This window comes from Oncorhynchus mykiss, chromosome 17 (genome assembly GCF_057628025.1).
Source record: "Oncorhynchus mykiss isolate SJ-2025 chromosome 17, ASM5762802v1, whole genome shotgun sequence".
NCBI classification, from domain to species: Eukaryota; Metazoa; Chordata; class Actinopteri; order Salmoniformes; family Salmonidae; genus Oncorhynchus; species Oncorhynchus mykiss.
In genome coordinates this window covers 22,771,729-22,789,234 of record NC_143038.1, presented here as the reverse complement: position 1 = coordinate 22,789,234, position 17,506 = coordinate 22,771,729, and the positions used below count along the sequence as shown (strand labels likewise).

The 17,506-nt window shown below is 41.8% G+C and overlaps 1 protein-coding gene across 6 annotated transcripts in view; it reads left to right on the top strand.

Moving 5' to 3' along the window:
• raly (RALY heterogeneous nuclear ribonucleoprotein) overlaps positions 1-17,506 on the top strand; it is a 174,798-nt gene that overhangs the window by 1,348 nt on the left and 155,944 nt on the right. For all 6 annotated transcript variants that reach the window (XM_090205062.1, XM_090205061.1, XM_090205060.1 and 3 more), the window contains exon 2: positions 1,695-1,779. The gene's annotated coding sequence lies outside the window, so the exon portion shown is untranslated. The remainder of the gene's footprint in view (positions 1-1,694; positions 1,780-17,506) is intronic.

The window sequence follows — 17,506 nt, the reverse complement described above, 5'->3', positions numbered from 1 at the left end:
AGGGCAAACATTCTAGGGTCATTTTTTACAGAAAATGTATCATTATTTAGCTACCTCTGCATTATCAGTATCTGTCACTATACTGTATTTACAAAGGCGTTGCAACTGCTTAACCCCATCCTGACCAATTCAGTACCAGTATGAAAATAACAGACCTAGGTCCAAAAACTATTTATTTTCTTTCAAGTACTTTACCTGCGTTTAATCATGCTTTAGTTGCGCTTTAGTTGTTGAATGGAATAGTCCCAAAAGTGCAAACCCTGTCCATCTGGCACTTCTGGCAGGTTCAATCAAATGCTCAAAGTGCTTGAAAGAAAACAAATACTTTTTGGACCCAGGTCTGTTGAATGACTGTTTCTGAGAGTGGGACGCCTTCTTGAAGTCCATCTGAGCTAAACTTGTTTAAATATAAGTCAAGGTGTTTTAATGTAGGGCTTAATTTTGGGCCAGGGAATGCTTCAGCCTATGCATGGAATGCTTTTAAAATGACTCAAACATACTGGTACAGACATACTCCCGTAGATATGCATCATGTAGCTTATCATTCCAAGTCTTCTCCTCTTAAGTCTGTTAATTGCTAAGGCTCTCGTTGACTGAGGAAGATTCCCATTAAGAGTGAGTAAAGTGCATGCATCCCAAGTCCAATTTTAATCAAAGAAATGTAGTCTTACTGAATATGGCATGAACAACCAAAATGGTTCTGAGAAGATAAACCAAACTTTTGAGTTAATTGACTAGATAATTAATTTAAGCACTCCATGAGACATAAATGTGTTTTTCATATAAAACTGAATGACAGATTTTGTATTTTTGACCGTCATTTTTCCAGCAGTAATGTTCACTGTCACCGGGGACAGAAGTGTTAAAATCTCTGTGAAAGCATAACAGAAGTATAGCAACCGTGTGAAGTGTAAGGGAATTTTAAATGGAAAGCTCAGGTGTATTGCCTTAGGCAAGAGCAGGCTGGCACTTCTTTGCAGGGGTCTGGGCTGAAAATGACAGGTGTTTGATCCTTTGATCTTCAGCAGGTTTTTCCAGGAGCTAACTCCAATTCACGTTGTAGAGAAAGTATGTCTTCTATCGTGTGCAAAATCCAGTGGGTAGTAACTTTTTTTCTTAAGCACGATGAGCGAATATTTTCAACATAGAGCATGTGTTATGATACGGCCATGTTTTGAGGAGCATGGTTGGGTTCTGGACAGACCAGACCTCAATCTTTGATCAACATTACTCCTACGGGTTACCTTCGAGCTTTGGAAAACACGAGTCCCCAGATCACTTGTTTCTAACCAACATACATTGCAGTAGCACTGTACGTTACAAATAAATATGTGTAGCCTATTAGTAAGAAACTACCGTTATGTCTCACAGCGAACTGATTTTTCACCAAAAGATGTTGCCTAACTATCTTTTCCCTGTTGAAAGCCATCAACACATGCAACATATCCTCTTTAAATAGGACAGAATATTGGCACATACGGGGGGGGGGGGGGGGGGGATCATTCAATATTTGCAATGTAAAGCTCTGTAGGGAATAATATTTTTTCATCCAGATGCTGCAGCAGTAATCCTGGACTCCCTAATTGAATCCACAGGGTGTTTTTAGTGATAAGGTCTCAGGTGAGCCTCTGCTGCGACAGGTTACGTCTCTGTAGTGAAATCACTCTGCTTATCATACTTCTTTTAAATTGCAGGATTCCATTGTACAGTCCCGGGCTGAGAGCACTGGGACCAAGCATCTAGTATCAGACCTCCTCGTTACCTGGTCAGAGTAGACAGGTATGTGCAGTGGCTTTAATAACCAATACAGTATTAGGAACCTAACAATAGTCTGAGCAGTGATATATTGAACATTTAGGAAAGATGTCATATGTTGGTTGTTATCTGGTCAGGTAAGCAGATTTACAACCAGTTTAAGCATTTTCGGGTTGCTCAAATTATTTTTACAAAATAGTATACAACTAGTATACAACTGGACCATGTTGCCATACTGACGTCCCGTTTTGGCCGCTAAGATGCTGTCACCAAATGTTCTATGACAATAACACTCACATTTTCATTGTAACTGGAATGAAATTGTCCAACATGGCAGCAATGGAGGAAGTGCATGAAGATGGCTGCCTCATGCACTTACCACAAATGCCTAGGTCCTGTCGTATGACTGGTGACAATACTTAGACTGGACACCGTCATTTTATGTTAAAACTACACTGGTCATGGTGTTGATATTTTTGGCGTTAAAACAAAACTAAATGGAGTAAATATCCAACTCTCAGAGTTGCTTAAATTGAACTCCATTTGCCATTTTACTATTTTCAGTGTTGTTTTTAATGAACTCCCTTGTCATTGTTAATTCACAACAAAAAAGTTTACAATCAAGCAGAGAACATTTCTCTTTCAGTTTAGTTAATTTGAGTTATAAGGATGTACAGGTTTATTTGAATATTTCACGTTTAGGTGGTTTGAAATTTCTGGAAGCCAACAATCTTACCAATGGTTGCTATAACTACATCCACTTACAGATTGGATTAGTTTAGAAAAATGCATGTTTCTTATCTGTGTGTAGCATAAGATCAAAAACAATCAATGTACATGCGAAAACACATAATGAAACAAACAATTAAACAAATCAACAAGGCATGCTGGGAAATATTAGGCCCCTCCCACATTTGTGGATAACTCCATAGATTTAACTCCCTTGCCCAATTCCAAATCGGCCCCTAGATCCTACACTTTATGCAATTGTGGAGATCTGAGACGATTTGACAGGTGAAACTTTCACCTAGCCTATCAGAGGACGTTATCAAATCAAATCAAATGTATTTGTCACATACACATGGTTAGAAGATGTTAATGCGAGTGTAGCGAAATGCTTGTGCTTCTAGTTCTGACAATGCAGTAATAACCAACGAGTAATCTAACCTAACAATTCCAAAACTACTACCTTATACACACACACAAGTGTAAAGGGATAAAGAATATGTACATAAAGATATATGAATGAGTGATGGTACAGAACGGCATAAGCAAAATGCAGTAGATGGTATCAAGTACAGTATACACATATGACATGAGTAATGTAGGGTATGTAAACAAAGTGGCATAGTTAAAATGGCTAGTGATTCATGTATTACATAAAGATGCAGTAGATGAAATAGGGTACAGTATATGCATCAAATCAAATGTATTTATATAGCCCTTCGTACATCAGCTGATATCTCAAAGTGCTGTACAGAAACCCAGCCTAAAACCCCAAACAGCAAGCAATGCAGGTGTAGAAGAACGGTGGCTAGGAAAAACTCCCTAGAAAAGGCCACAACCTAGGAAGAAACCTAGAGAGGAACCAGGCTATGTGGGGTGGCCAGTCCTCTTCTGGCTGTGCCGAGTGGAGATTATAACAGAACATGGCCAAGATGTTCAAATATTCATAAATGACCAGCATGGTCCAATAATAATAATCACAGGAAGAACAGTTGAAACTGGAGCAGCAGCACGGCCAGGTGGACTGGGGACAGCAAGGAGTCATCATGTCAGGTAGTCCTGAGGCATGGTCCTAGGGCTCAGGTCCTCCGAGAGAGAGAAAGAAAGAGAGAAAGAGAATTAGAGAGAGCATACTTAAATTCAAACAGGACACCGGATAGGACAAGAGAAGTATTCCAGATATAACAAACTGACCCTAGCCCCCCGACACAAACTACTACAGCATAAATACTGGAGGCTGAGACAGGAGGGGTCAGGAGACACTGTGGCCCCATCCGAGGACACCCCCGGACAGGGCCAAACAGGAAGGATATAACCCCACCCACTTTGCCAAAGCACAGCCCCCCACATCATTAGAGGGATATCTTCAACCACCAACTTACCATCATGAGACAAGGCCGAGTATAGCCCACAAAGATCTCCGCCACGCCATACATATACATATGAGATGAGTAATGTAGGGTATGTAAACATTATATTAGGTATTATTGTTTAAAGTGGCTAGTGATATATTTTACATCTATTCCCATTATTAAAGTGGCTGGAGTTGAGTGAGTGTGTTGGCAGCAGCCACTCAATGTAGTGGTGGCTGTTTAACAGTCTGATGGCCTTGAAATAGAAGCTGTTTTTCAGTCTCTCGGTCCCTGCTTTAATGCACTTGTACTGACCTCGCCTTCTGGATGATAGCGGGGTGAACAGGCAGTGGCTCGGGTTGGTTGTCCTTGATGATCTTTATGGCCTTCCTGTGACATCGGGTGGTGTAGGTGTCCTGGAGGGCAGGTAGTTTGCCCCCAGTGATGCGTTGTGCAGACCTCACTACCCTCTGGAGAGCCTTACGGTTGTGGACGGAGCAGTTGCCGTACCAGGCGGTGATTCAGCCCGACAGGGTGCTCTCAATTGTGCATCTGTAGAAGTTTGTGAGTGCTTTTGGTGACAAGCCAAATTTATTCAGCCTCCTGAGGTTGAAGAGGCGCTGCTGCACCTTCTTCACCACGCTGTCTGTGTGAGTGGACCAATTCAGTTTGTCCGTGATGTGTACGCAGAGGAACTTAAAACTTACTACCCTCTCCACTACTGTCCCATCGATGTGGATAGGGGGGTGCTCCCTCTACTGTTTCCTGAAGTCCACAATCATCTCCTTTGTTTTGTTGACATTGAGTGTGAGGTTATTTTCCTGACACCACACTCCGAGGGCCCTCACCTCCTCCCTGTAGGCCGTCTCGTCGTTGTTGGTAATCAAGCCTACCACTATTGTGTCGTCCGCAAACTTGATGATTGAGTTGGAGGTGTGCATGGCCACGCAGTCATGGGTGAACAGGGAGTATAGGAGAGGGCTCAGAATGCACTGTTGAGGATCAGCGGGGTGGAGATGTTGTTAGCTACCCTCACCACCTGGGGGCGGCCCGTCAGGAAGTCCAGTACCCAGTTGCACAGGGCGGGGTCGAGACCCAGGGTCTCGAGGTTAATGACAAGTTTGGAGGGTACTATGATGTTAAATGCTGAGCTGTAGTCGATGAACAGCATTCTCACATAGGTATTCCTCTTGTCCAGATGGGTTAGGGCAGTGTGCAGTGTGGTTGAGATTGCATCGTCTGTGGACCTATTTGGGCGGTAAGCAAATAGTCCTTGACTAGTCTCTCAAAGCACTTTGTGATGACGGAAGTGAGTGCTACGGGGCAGTAGTCGTTTAGCTCAGTTACCTTCACTTTCTTGGGACCAGGGACAATGGTGGCCCTCTTGAAGCATGTTTGAACATCAGAACATCTGTAAACACACCAGCCAGCTGGTCTGCGCATGCTCTGAGGACGCCGCTGGGGATGCAGTCTGGGCCTGCAGCCTTGCGAGGGTTAACATGGCTGCAGTGAAGTAGAGTCCACAGGTTTTGGTTGCGCGCTGTGTCAGTTGCACTGTATTGTATGGTCAAATCCTGACAGATCTCCACAAGTGCATATGGTGTAGGTTCTAGGGGTCGATTTGGGATTGGGTTCCTGTCTCTGGTTACTCTTATTAATGGAGTAAAAAGTACTCCTTCCAGTTATCAACACTAACTCCAGGGAGCGTATCACTCTCCTGAAGATAATTCCCAATCGAGTCAATTTAACCCATATTTTTTTGTCACTGTGATTTGTACTATCCTTGATTTACTGTGCATATTGATTGCTCTCGACCAAATAAAACAAGGAATATATTAAATAAATTCTCCTAGTTCAGACACATCCCCTCACATTTCTGTAATACTGAATATATGATAATTTGGTCACACTTTACATAACGTATAATTGTTACATTGACAATATTGTTCTTTCAGTTTATTTAAGAAATTGCAATGTGACAACAAGTACTATGTAACAACATAATACAATGTTGTTAGTGTAATTACAGAGTTGCTACAAAGGCATAAGAGCAATTCATGTAACTGGACACAATAGTTAAGAACATCATTTAATTTCTTCCTATGAGTCGTTTCCTGTATCAAAGTTTGTCACATGCAACATACCTCAGGTTGATAATTTGACCCACCTGTCCTATCCAATTACGTAATTGAAGAACAAAACACACACACACACAGTGGGGAGAACAAGTATTTGATACACTGCTGATTTTGCAGGTTTTCCTACTTACAAAGCATGTAGAGGTCTGTACTTTTTATCATAGGTACACTTCAACTGTGAGAGACTCTAAAACAGAATCTAAAACAAAAATCCAGAAAATCACATTGTATGATTTTTAAGTAATTAATTTGCATTTTATTGCATGACATAAGTATTTGATCACCTACCAACCAGTAAGAAATCCATCTCTCACAGTCCTGTTAGCTTTTCTTTAAGAAGCCCTCCTGTTCTCCACTCATTACCTGTATTAACTGCACCTGTTTGAACTCGTTACCTGTATAAAATACACCTGTCCACACACTCAATCAAACAGACTCCAACCTCTCCACAATGGCCAAGACCAAAGAGCTGTGTAAGGACATCAGGGATAAAATTGTAGACCTGCACAAGGCTGGGATGGGCTACAGGACAATAGGCAAGCAGCTTGGTGAGAAGGCAACAACTGTTGGCGCAATTATTGGAAAATGGAAGAAGTTCAAGATTACAGTCAATCATCCTTGGTCTGGGGCTCCATGCAATATCTCACCTCGTGGGGCATCAATGATCATGAGGAAGGTGAGGGATCAGCCCAGCACTACACAGCAGGACCTAGTCACTGACCTGAAGAGACCTAGGACCACAGTCTCAAAGAAAATCACATTAGTAACACACTATGCCGTCATGGATTAAAATCCTGCAGCGCACGCAAGGTCCCCCTGCTCAAGCCAGCGAATGTCCAGGCCCGTCTGAAGTTTGCCAATGACCATCTGGATGATCCAGATGAGGAATGGGAAAAGATCATGTGGTCTGATGAGACAAAAATAGAGCTTTTTGGTCTAAACTCCACTCGCCATGTTTGGAGGAAGAAGAAGGATGAGTACAACCCCAAGAACACCATCCCAACCATGAAGCATGGAGGTGGAAACATCATTCTTTGGGGATGCTTTTCTGCAAAGGGGACAGGACGACTGCACCGTATTGAGGGGAGGCTGGATGGGGCCATGTATCGCGAGATCTTGGCCAACAACCTCCTTCTCTCAGTAAGAGCATTGAAGATGGGTCGTGGCTGGGTCATCCAGCATGACAACGACCCGAAACATACAGCCAGGGCAACTAAGGAGTGGCTCCATAAGAAGCATCTCAAGGTCCTGGAGTGGCCTAGCCAGTCTCCAGACCTGAACCCAATAAAACATTTTTGGAAGGAGCTGAAAGTCAGTTTTGCCCAGCGACAGCCCCGAAACCTGAAGGATCTGGAGAAGGTCTGTATGGAGGAGTGAGCCAAAATTCCTGCTGCAGTGTGTGCAAACCTGGTCAAGAACTACAGGAAACGTATGAACTCTGTAATTGCAAACAAATGTTTCTGTACAGAACTCTACATGCTTTGTAAGTAGGAAAACCTGCAAAATCAGCAGTGTATCAAATACTTGTTCTCCCCAATGTATATATACAGTACCAGTCAAAAGTTGACACACCTACTCATTGTTCGGGTTTTCCTTTAATTTTACTATTTTCTACATTGTAGAATAATAATGAAGACATCAAGACCATTAAATATCACATACTGTATGGAATCAGATAGTAACCAAAAATCTGTTAATCAAATCGAAATGTATTTTATATTTGAGATTCTTCAAAAGAGCCACCCTTTGCCTTGATGACAACTTTGCACACTCTTGGCATTCTCTCAACAATCTTTGAGGTAGTCACCTGGAATACATTTCAAATAGCAGGTGTGCCTTGTTAAAAGCTCATTTGTGGAGTCGAAAAGAACAGCAAGCGCTACTACCGGAGAGCCCTTCTTTGTCTACACCCATTCAGCATCATTCACACCCTCTTAAGCTTTAGCCCCTCCCATCTCTTTAAGGGTTGATCTGAGCGTTCTTTAGTAACAACAGAAGTTAATTCTTAGGGCTGAAATCCCGTTAACGGGATGATATGACAACAGCCAGTGAAAGTGCAGGGCGCCAAATTCAAAACAACAGAAATCTCATAATTAAAATTCCTCAAACATACATTTTATGCTGTTTTAAAGGTAATCTCTTTGTTAATCCCACCACAGTGACCGATTTCAAATAGGCTTTACAGTGAAAGCACCACAAACGATTGTTAGGTCACCACCAAGCCACAGAAAAACACAGCCATTTTTCCAGCCAAAGAGAGGAGTCACAAAAAGCACAAATAGAGATAAAATGAATCACTAACCTTGAATTATCTTCATCAGATGACACTCATAGGACTTCATGTTACACAATACATGTATGTTTTGTTTGATAAAGTTCATATTTATGTAAAAAAAATCTGAGTTTACATTGGCGCGTTACATTCACTAGTTCCAAAAACATCCAGTGATTTTGCATAGCCACATCGATTCAACAGAAATACTCATCATAAATGTAGATGATAATACAAGTTATACACATGGAATTATAGATATACCTCTCCTTAATGCAAACGCTGAGAAGGCGCTAATAAATAAACTTTTCCGCCATGTTGCAGTCAACAGAAACCACATTATAAATATTCCCTTACCTTTGATGATCTTCATCAGAATGCACTCCCAGGAATCCTAGTTCCACAATAAATGCTTGATATGTTCAATAATGTCCATTATTTATGTCCAAAGTAGCTATTTTCGTTAGCTCATTAGGTGCACATATCCAAACGCTCGTGCTGGTCCAGCCGAACGTCGGACAAAAACTTTATTAAGTTATATTACAGGTCAAAGAAACATTTCAAACTAAGTATAGAATCAATCTTTAGGGTGTTGTTATCATAAATCTTCAATAAAGTTCCAACCGGAGAATTCCTTTCTGTCTAGAGAAGCAATGGAACGCAGGTCGATATCGTGTGGAATGCATGTAACCAGGAAATGGCTCTCTGCCAGTAACCTGACTCAGTCAGCTCTTATTCAGGCCAACAACACAGTAGAAGCCTCATTCAAGTTTCTAAAGACGGTTGACATCAGTGGAAGCCCTAGGAAGTGCAACTTCATCCATATCTCAATGTGAATTCAATAGGGCCTGGGTTGAAAATCAACCAACCTCAGATTTCTGTTTGGATTTCACTTCCTGTTCAGATTTCTTCTCAGGTTTTTGTCTGCCATGTGAGTTCTGTTATACTCAGACATAATTCAAACAGTTTTAGAAACTTCAGATTGTTTTCTATCCAATACTACTACTACTACTAATAATAATATGCATATATTAGCAACTGAGACTGAGGAGCAGGCCGTTTACTCTGGGCACCTTTCATCCAATCTACTCAATACTGCCCCTGCAGCCATAAGAAGTTAAGCACCCCTGTAAAGGCCTTTATTTAAAATAGCTACAGTTGAAGTCGGAAGTTTACATGCACCATAGCCAAATACATTAATCAGTTTTTCACAATTCCTGACATTCAATCGTAGTAAAAAAAAATCCCTGTCTTAGGTCAGTTAGGATCACCACTTTATTTTAAGAATGTGAAATGTCAGAATAATAGTAGAGAGAATGATTTATTTCATCACCTTCCCAGTGGGTCAGAAGTTTACATACACTCAATTAGTATTTGGTAGCATTGCCTTTATATTGTTTATCTTGTGTCAAATGTTGTTTGGGGTAGCCTTCCACAAGCTTCCAACAATAAGTTGTTCAAATTTTGTCCCATTCCTCCTGACAGAGCTGGTGTAACTGAGTCAGGTTTGTAGGCCTCCTTGCTCGCACAAGCTTTTTCAGTTCTGCCCACAAATCCTTTTCTATAGGATTGAGGTCAGGGCTTTGTGATGGCCACTCCGATACCTTGACTTTGTTGTCCTTAAGCCATTTTGCCACAAATTTGGAAGTATGCTTGGGGTCATTGTTCATTTGGAAGATCCATTTGTGAGGAAGCTTTAACTTCCTGACTGATGTCTTGAGATGTTGCTTCAATATATCCACATAATTTTCCTGCCTCATCATGCCATCTATTTTGTGAAGTGCACCAGTCCCTCCTGCAGCAAAGCACCCCTACAGTATGATGCTGCCACCCCGTGCTTCACGGTTAGGATGGTGTTCTTCGGCTTGCAACCCTCCCCTTTTTCCTCCAAACATAACGATGGTCATTATGGCCAAACAGCTCTATTTTTGTTTCATCAAACCAGTACAGTCTTTGTCCCCATGTGCAGTTGCAAACCATAGTCTGGCTTTTTTATGGCAGTTTTGGAGCAGTGGCTTCTTCCTTGCTGAGCGGCCTTTCAGGTTATGTCGATATAGGACTCGTTTTACTGTGGATACCTTTGTACCCGTTTCCTCCAGCATCTTCACAAGGTCCTTTGCTGATGTTCTGGGATTGATTTGCACATTTCGCACCAAGGTACGTTCATCTCTAGGAGACAGAACGCGTCTCCTTCCTGAGTGGTATGACGGCTGCGTGGACCCATGGTTTTTATACTTGCGTAATATTGTTTGTACAGATGAACGTGGTACCTTCATGCGTTAGGAAATTGCTCCCAAGGATGAACCACACTTGTGGAGGTATTGGCTGATTTCTTTTGATTTCCCATGATGTCAAGCAAAGAGGCACTAAGTTTGAAGGTAGGCCTTGAAATACATCCATAGGTACACCTCCAATTGACTCAAATGATGTCAATTAGCCTATCAAAAGCCATGACATCATTTTCTTAGTGTATGTAAACTTCTGATCCACTGGAATTGTGATACAGTGAATTATAAGTGAAATAATCTGAAATAATCTAGCTAGCTAGCTAAACAGTGAACCATAATCACAACTCATGAGGTTACTACCCTGCATGATTCTGCAGTGAGCTAACCAACCAGGTTCAATGTTAGTTAGCCAAGCAAATGGCTCTGAGATACAAATAATAAGATCATACACGTAACGTTAGCAAGCAGTACACTTTAACTAGAAATGAAACCACTTTCTTACCCATATACATCATAGATGGACGCATCTCCTGTCACGGATGTCATGTTTCCCTTCGTTTGAATATGTAATCCAGAGACAGGAGTTTTCTCCATCTCCTTAGCTATCACACTCGAATTCCATTGAACTCGGTCCTCCAGAAAGTAGATGCAGTTTTAATACGCAATACATAAAAAAGCTACGTTAGACAGGATTACCAACACATACTGACCAGCTCAAATAGACAGAAGCGTACTAAACTCAGCAAAAAAAGAAACGTCCCTTTTTCAGGACCCTGTCTTTCAAAGATTATTCGTAAAAATCCAAATAACTTCACAGATCTTCATTGCAAAGGGTTTGATTGCTGTTTCCCATGCTGGTTCAATGAACCATGAACATGCACCTGTGGAACGGTCGTTTAGAACCTAATAGCTTACAGATGGTAGGCAATTAAGGTCACAGTTGTGAAAACTTAGGACACTAAAGAGGCCTTTCTACTGACTATGAAAAATACCAAAAGAAAGATACCCAGGGTCCCTGCTCATCTGAGTGAACATGCCTTAGGCATGCTGCAAGGAGGCATGAGAACTGCAGATGTGGCCAGGGCAATAAATTGCAATGTCCCGTACTCTGAGACGCCTAAGACAGTGCTACAGGGAGACAGGACGGACAGTGCAGTGGCAGACCACTCGCAGTGGCAGACCACGTGTAACAACACCTGCACAGGATCAGTGCATCCAAACATCATACCTGCGGAACAGGTACAGGATGGCAAGAACAATTGCCCGAGTTACACCAGGAATGAACAATCCCTCCATCAGTGCTCAGACTGTCCGCAATAGGCTGAGAGAGGCTGGACTGAGGGCTTGTAGGCCTGTTGTAAGGCAGGTCCTCACCAGACATCATCGGCAACAACGTCACCTATGGGCACAAGCCCACTAGTGGACTATAAAGGGCCATATTGGACATTGACATACTGTCTCTGTTGTCTATGAGTTCAATGGACAAGTGTCCTGTGACGTCAACATTGAGTAAACAATTTTAATCAGCTAAGTACATGCTGTGATAGGTGGTAGGTACACAAGTGTGTTTGAGCCTTTTCCTTACTCCCCTTTAGTGTTTTACCACTGCATTGGATGACATGCTCCCTTTGGGGACAGCACTTGTGTGTGACTGTAGCCCATCTCTGAAAACCTCAAAGACTTTTTATTCGGCATCTTACCCCAAGTGAACCTTATATTCAAGGTCTTTGTCTGTCGGGCTGGTATCATGTCAGGTAACAATAATGCACTACTGTACTGTTGACTGGTGAGCCATACAGGTCAGTAGTACCCAGGACATCCGTGTAATAGTGTATCCTATCACATGGATTGTAATGGTATTCCTGTGGTGAAGTAGAGGCGGACCAAAAAGCAGCGTGATTATATTGATTAATGTTTAATAACAAAAAGGATAAACACAAAAACTACAAAACAACAAACGTGGAAAACCAAAAACAGCCCTGTCTGGTGCAAAACACAGAGACAGGAACAATCACCCACAAACACACAGTGAAACCCAGGCTACCTAAGTATGATTCTCAATCAGAGACAACTAATGACAACTGCCTCTGATTGAGAACCATACTAGGTCGAAACATAGAAATAACCCAAAACATAGAAAAACAAACATAGACTGCCCACCCAACTCACGCCCTGACCATACTAAATAAATACAAAACAAAGGAAATCAAGGTAAGAACGTGGCATGGATATACACAGTGAGTGTGTGTGTGTGTGTGTGTGTGTGTGTGTGTGTATTTAAAGGGCTGGTATAGTGTGCTTACACGTGTGTGTGCATGTGACACGTGCACGCATGTGTGACAGTACCTGAGAGAACCCATATCAGCTGTCCGAGTTTGTAATCATCACGTCTCCCTTCACTGCCACTTTACTTTATTGCATTTTTAAAAAGGGCCTGAAAATGAATGGCATCACATGGGCTCACTCCCAGTTCATAACGAGTATCCTCTGTCTTGTCTCTCTAAGGGCTGGATTCAATCCGCAGCGCTGAAGTTCGGGGTTACAGCATGATTGAAATTTAAAGGCACTGTTCCCATGTTAGCAGAGACCGCATTCACGGAAAACGCTGCATAAGTCATCTCAATCAGAAATTACCTTAACATTTTGATTGCGCAATCTGTAAAGCTTCAGCGATACAGATTGAATTAAGCCCTTAGTGTTGCTCTTGCTCGTCTCAGGGCACTTCCCTCAAGTCTCTTCCCGCCACTGTCAGCTTGTCCAAAGCGATTTGGAAAAAGAGTATTACATCCTTGCAATCTCTGTTACACAGTGTATAATAGTTGACATGCTCTCAGTGTCCCCTGTGGGCGATGGTATTGACCTCATAAACACAGCTTGGTAAAATGACATGCCACTGAAAACTAAGTCATTACCCGACACTGCTCTTTTTCTGCCACTGCTCAAGTGTTAAACTATTGTCCTTTATTAGCTTCTTTAAAAAAATTCAACACCACTTAATAAAATCAGATCAAATGTATTTATCACGTGCCCTTTCCCAACAATGCATAACTGAAAAGTACAAACAATGTGCAAAAAAAAAAAGTGACGCACTAAAATGACAATAATGAGGCTATATACAAGGAGTACTGGTACGAGGCAATTGAGGTTATTTAGGTAATATTTACATGTAGGTAGCGGTATAAGTGACAAGGTAATCAGGATAGACAATAAATAGAGTATCAATACGCATGTGTTGGTGTGTTTTGTGTGTGTTGGAGTGTAGTGTAGTATATGTGAGTGTCTGGGTAGAGTCCGGTGAGTGTGCATAGAGCCAGTGCAAGATTGTCAGTGCAAAAAAAGGGGGTCAATGCAAATACACTATATAGCAGTGTCATGGTACTCGAAACCGGTTTATATATACACTCCTTTCTTGAAACATTAATATTAAAAGCCTTTATATCTATTATAAACATGTTTGCACAGTGGCGAACCTATAGGTCTTCAGTGTGTGACATGTTTGTGATTCTGAAAGGACAGCAACCATAATACCAGTGCACTTTTTGTAAAACTCAAAGTGCCAGTGGTGTATTGGAGGGTATATGCAGGAATAAACTGTATACCTCCTTTTTTCCCCAGTGGACATTGTTTATACTCACTTCTTAATCCCTACTGATGCTTATATATCAAAGTAGTGTAGTGGAGGTATACAATTGATCAATTATGTAGTACAATAGAGAAATCATGCACAAAGTACACAATCACAAAGCAGGTGAAATACATTATATTCACATGCGTACCACACACACAGCCTAGTTTTAGTGGAATATCATCTGCAGGCAGCAAGAGTGTGCAGCTCTCAACTGGTTTTTGCATGGAACAGCTCACAGAAGAATGACATTGGTAACCAGGGAAGGAAAGATGTTTTGATTTATGATATCTACCAGTAAATGATAACTAAGGCAACAATAGGTATTACATTTTAATCTGCGAGAGAAGGGCTACCCCTGGTGGAAAGAGGCTGTATGGCACAAAATAAGTTGAAAATGCGCGCTGTAAGTTACGTAGTGACATGTCATGCATGATGTAATGTACAGCATCAGAGGGGTTAGTTTTTTCATCTTTTCTCCAATACTGTTAGTCCATTACGATGTCAATCAATGCTGAATCGAAACGTAGTTTCACACCCCGGACTTTGATGCCAACACAGTCACTGCAGTCCATTTGTTTTCATTGCAGCCTCGTTTGAATGCCGCACATTGGTACGGAAAGGGGTGATATTTACGGTAACAGTTAGTCAATGCTCTAGATGTCATTAAACAGCCTAACCAGCTCTGCTGCAGTGAGTAAAATGGTAAGAGTGAGTTGTTCTCGATCTCTTGTGTCTGGTAGTAGCTAACTAGCATGCCAGCCAACTTTCGGCAGTTAGCTTGTGTTCTTGGTTGGGACAAGCATGCATTGACAACGAGGCTACAATTCCCCATCCTTTATCAATACAATTTTGACGGCCAACTAGTTGAGAAAGTTTGAGAGGGTTTATCTAATGTTGCTTCATTAGATTTTAGCTTATCTTGCTATGCCTCACAACTGAGGGAGAAGAGAGCCTACCTTTTCATGGTTGTTTAATCAATAGAACTCTAAAGTTCCCAAAATGTAAGAGGACTCCTGTGGTGTTTACATATTTGCAGAAATCCAATTAGACCACATGGGTCTCCCGGTCGCAGCCGGCTGCAACAGAGCCTGGACTCGAACCCAGAATCTCTAGTGGCACTGCGATGCAGTGCCTTAGACCACGGCACCACCTTGGAGGCCCAATTGCATTTTATTGCTGGCAATTTGAGTGCACAGAGATCCTGAGGCCCGTTATCATGCCATTCTTCCGCCGCCATCACCTCATGTTTCAGCATGATAATTCACGGACCCATCTCGCAAGGGTCTGTACACAATTCCTGGAAGCTGAGAATGTCTGAGTTCTTCCATGGCCTCCATACTCACCAGACATGTCACCCATTGAGCGTGTTTGTGTGCTCTGGATCAACATGTACGACAGCGTGTTCCAGTTCCCGCCAATATCCAGCAACTTTGCACAGCCATTGAAGAGGAGTGAGATAAACATTCCACAGGCCACAATCAACAGCCTGATCAACTCGATGTAAAGGAGATGTGTCGCGCTGCATGAGGCAAATGGTGGTCACACCATTGACTGGTTTTCTGATCCAAGCCCCTACATTTTAAAGGTGTCTGTGGCCAACAGATGCATATCTGCATTCCCAGTTATGTGAAATCCATAGATTAGAGCCTAATTTATTTATTTAAATTGACAGATTTCCTTATATGAACTGTAACTCGGTAAAATGTTATAAATTGTTGCATTTTGTGTTTATATTTCTGTTCAGTATATAAAGGTCTACTGTTGCTCTGATTGGCTGTAGCGCATCAGTCTGTGTAGACTCTGGTCCTGGACAAGACAGATGTTTTTATTGCAGTGTCTATTAATTGTCCAAATGCACGGCAGCTTTCCCACGCTATATTGATATAGAATTTTCACAAATGTCTTAGTATGTCTAATTCCAAAACATTGTAAGAATTTATGAAAATGTAAAAATGACCATATCTAAGTGGTTGCTTATCAGAAATGTTTTAAGTGGGGGTGTATATGAACAGATTTTAATAAGATTTTGTGTTGCTAAAATGTTGTCAGTTCTACTTAAAAATTAAACAATGTTTCACACACAGTTATTTCCAAAGAGATGGCTAACAACAGCAAGCGTGCTGCAATAAATAACTGAGTTTCACTCACCAGATGATGATCATTTGAAACTTAACTTCTTGGTGAAAGGTATTCTTGAAAAGGGAGAAGCTAACAAATTAGAAGCTAACAAAAATTGTCCCACTCATTGAGTCAAAATGTGATTGGTTGATTCCACTGTCACTCCAAAATGCTGCCCTAATACAGTTGACAGATGCCTTTATCTAGCTTCTGATGGCCTAGCCAATGACTGACTTAGCTAGCTAGATTTATCTCCCCGGAGACCAGCAAAGAGAAATCCTGAAATCTGAAGATGTTAAATCAGAACATCATTAAAAATAATATAATGATCATTATTATATTATTATTTTATAAACCCTTAGCCCTTCTCTGAAGGCGTAGAAGGACCCATGGTTCCCCACTGTGTTTTGGTTAATAATAAATTATAGTGGCTCTAAATAATCCAAATGTTGTTCTGACATAATCACAGAAATACTGGACATTTTGAACTCTTATCATGGTGTTAATTTGACAAAATAATTTGGGTATCGGTCTTGACTCAGTCTAGGACCCCTTGTTCCCCTCCCGGTCTTGACCTTGACTTGGACTCAATTTGCTCGGGTCTTGGTCTCGAACACAACACTGTTGGACACCCCTTCAAATTAGTTTATTCGACTATTTCAACCATACTCGTTTCTGACAGGTGTATAAAATCGAGTACACAGCCATGCAATCTCCATTGACAGACATTGGCAGTAGAATGGCCTTACTGAAAAGCTCAGTGACTTTCAACGTGGCACCATCATAGGATGCCAACTTTCCAACAAGTAAGTTCGTCAAATTTCTGCCCTGCTAGAGCTGCCCCAGTCAACTGTAAGTGATGTTATTGTGAAGTGTAAATGTCTAAGAGCAATAACGGCTCAAGAGTGAATTGGTAGGCCACACAAGCTCAAAGAACGGGACCGCTGGGTACTGAAATGCGTGGCGCGTAAAAATCATCTGTCCTCAGTAGCATCACTCACTACCGAGTTCCAATCTGCCTCTGGAAGCAACGTCCTCTCAAGAACTGTTCGTAGGGAGCTTCATGAAATAGTTTTCCATGGCCGAGCAGCCACACTCATGCCTAAGATCACCAATGCCAAGCTTTGGCTGGAGTGGTGTAAAGCTCGCCGCCATTGGAATCTGGAGCAGTGAAAACGCGTTCTCTGAAGTGATGAATCATGCTTCACCATCTGGCAGTCCGACGGACGCATCTGGGTTTGTCGGATGCCAGTAGAACACTACCTGCCCGAATGCATAGTGCCAAATGT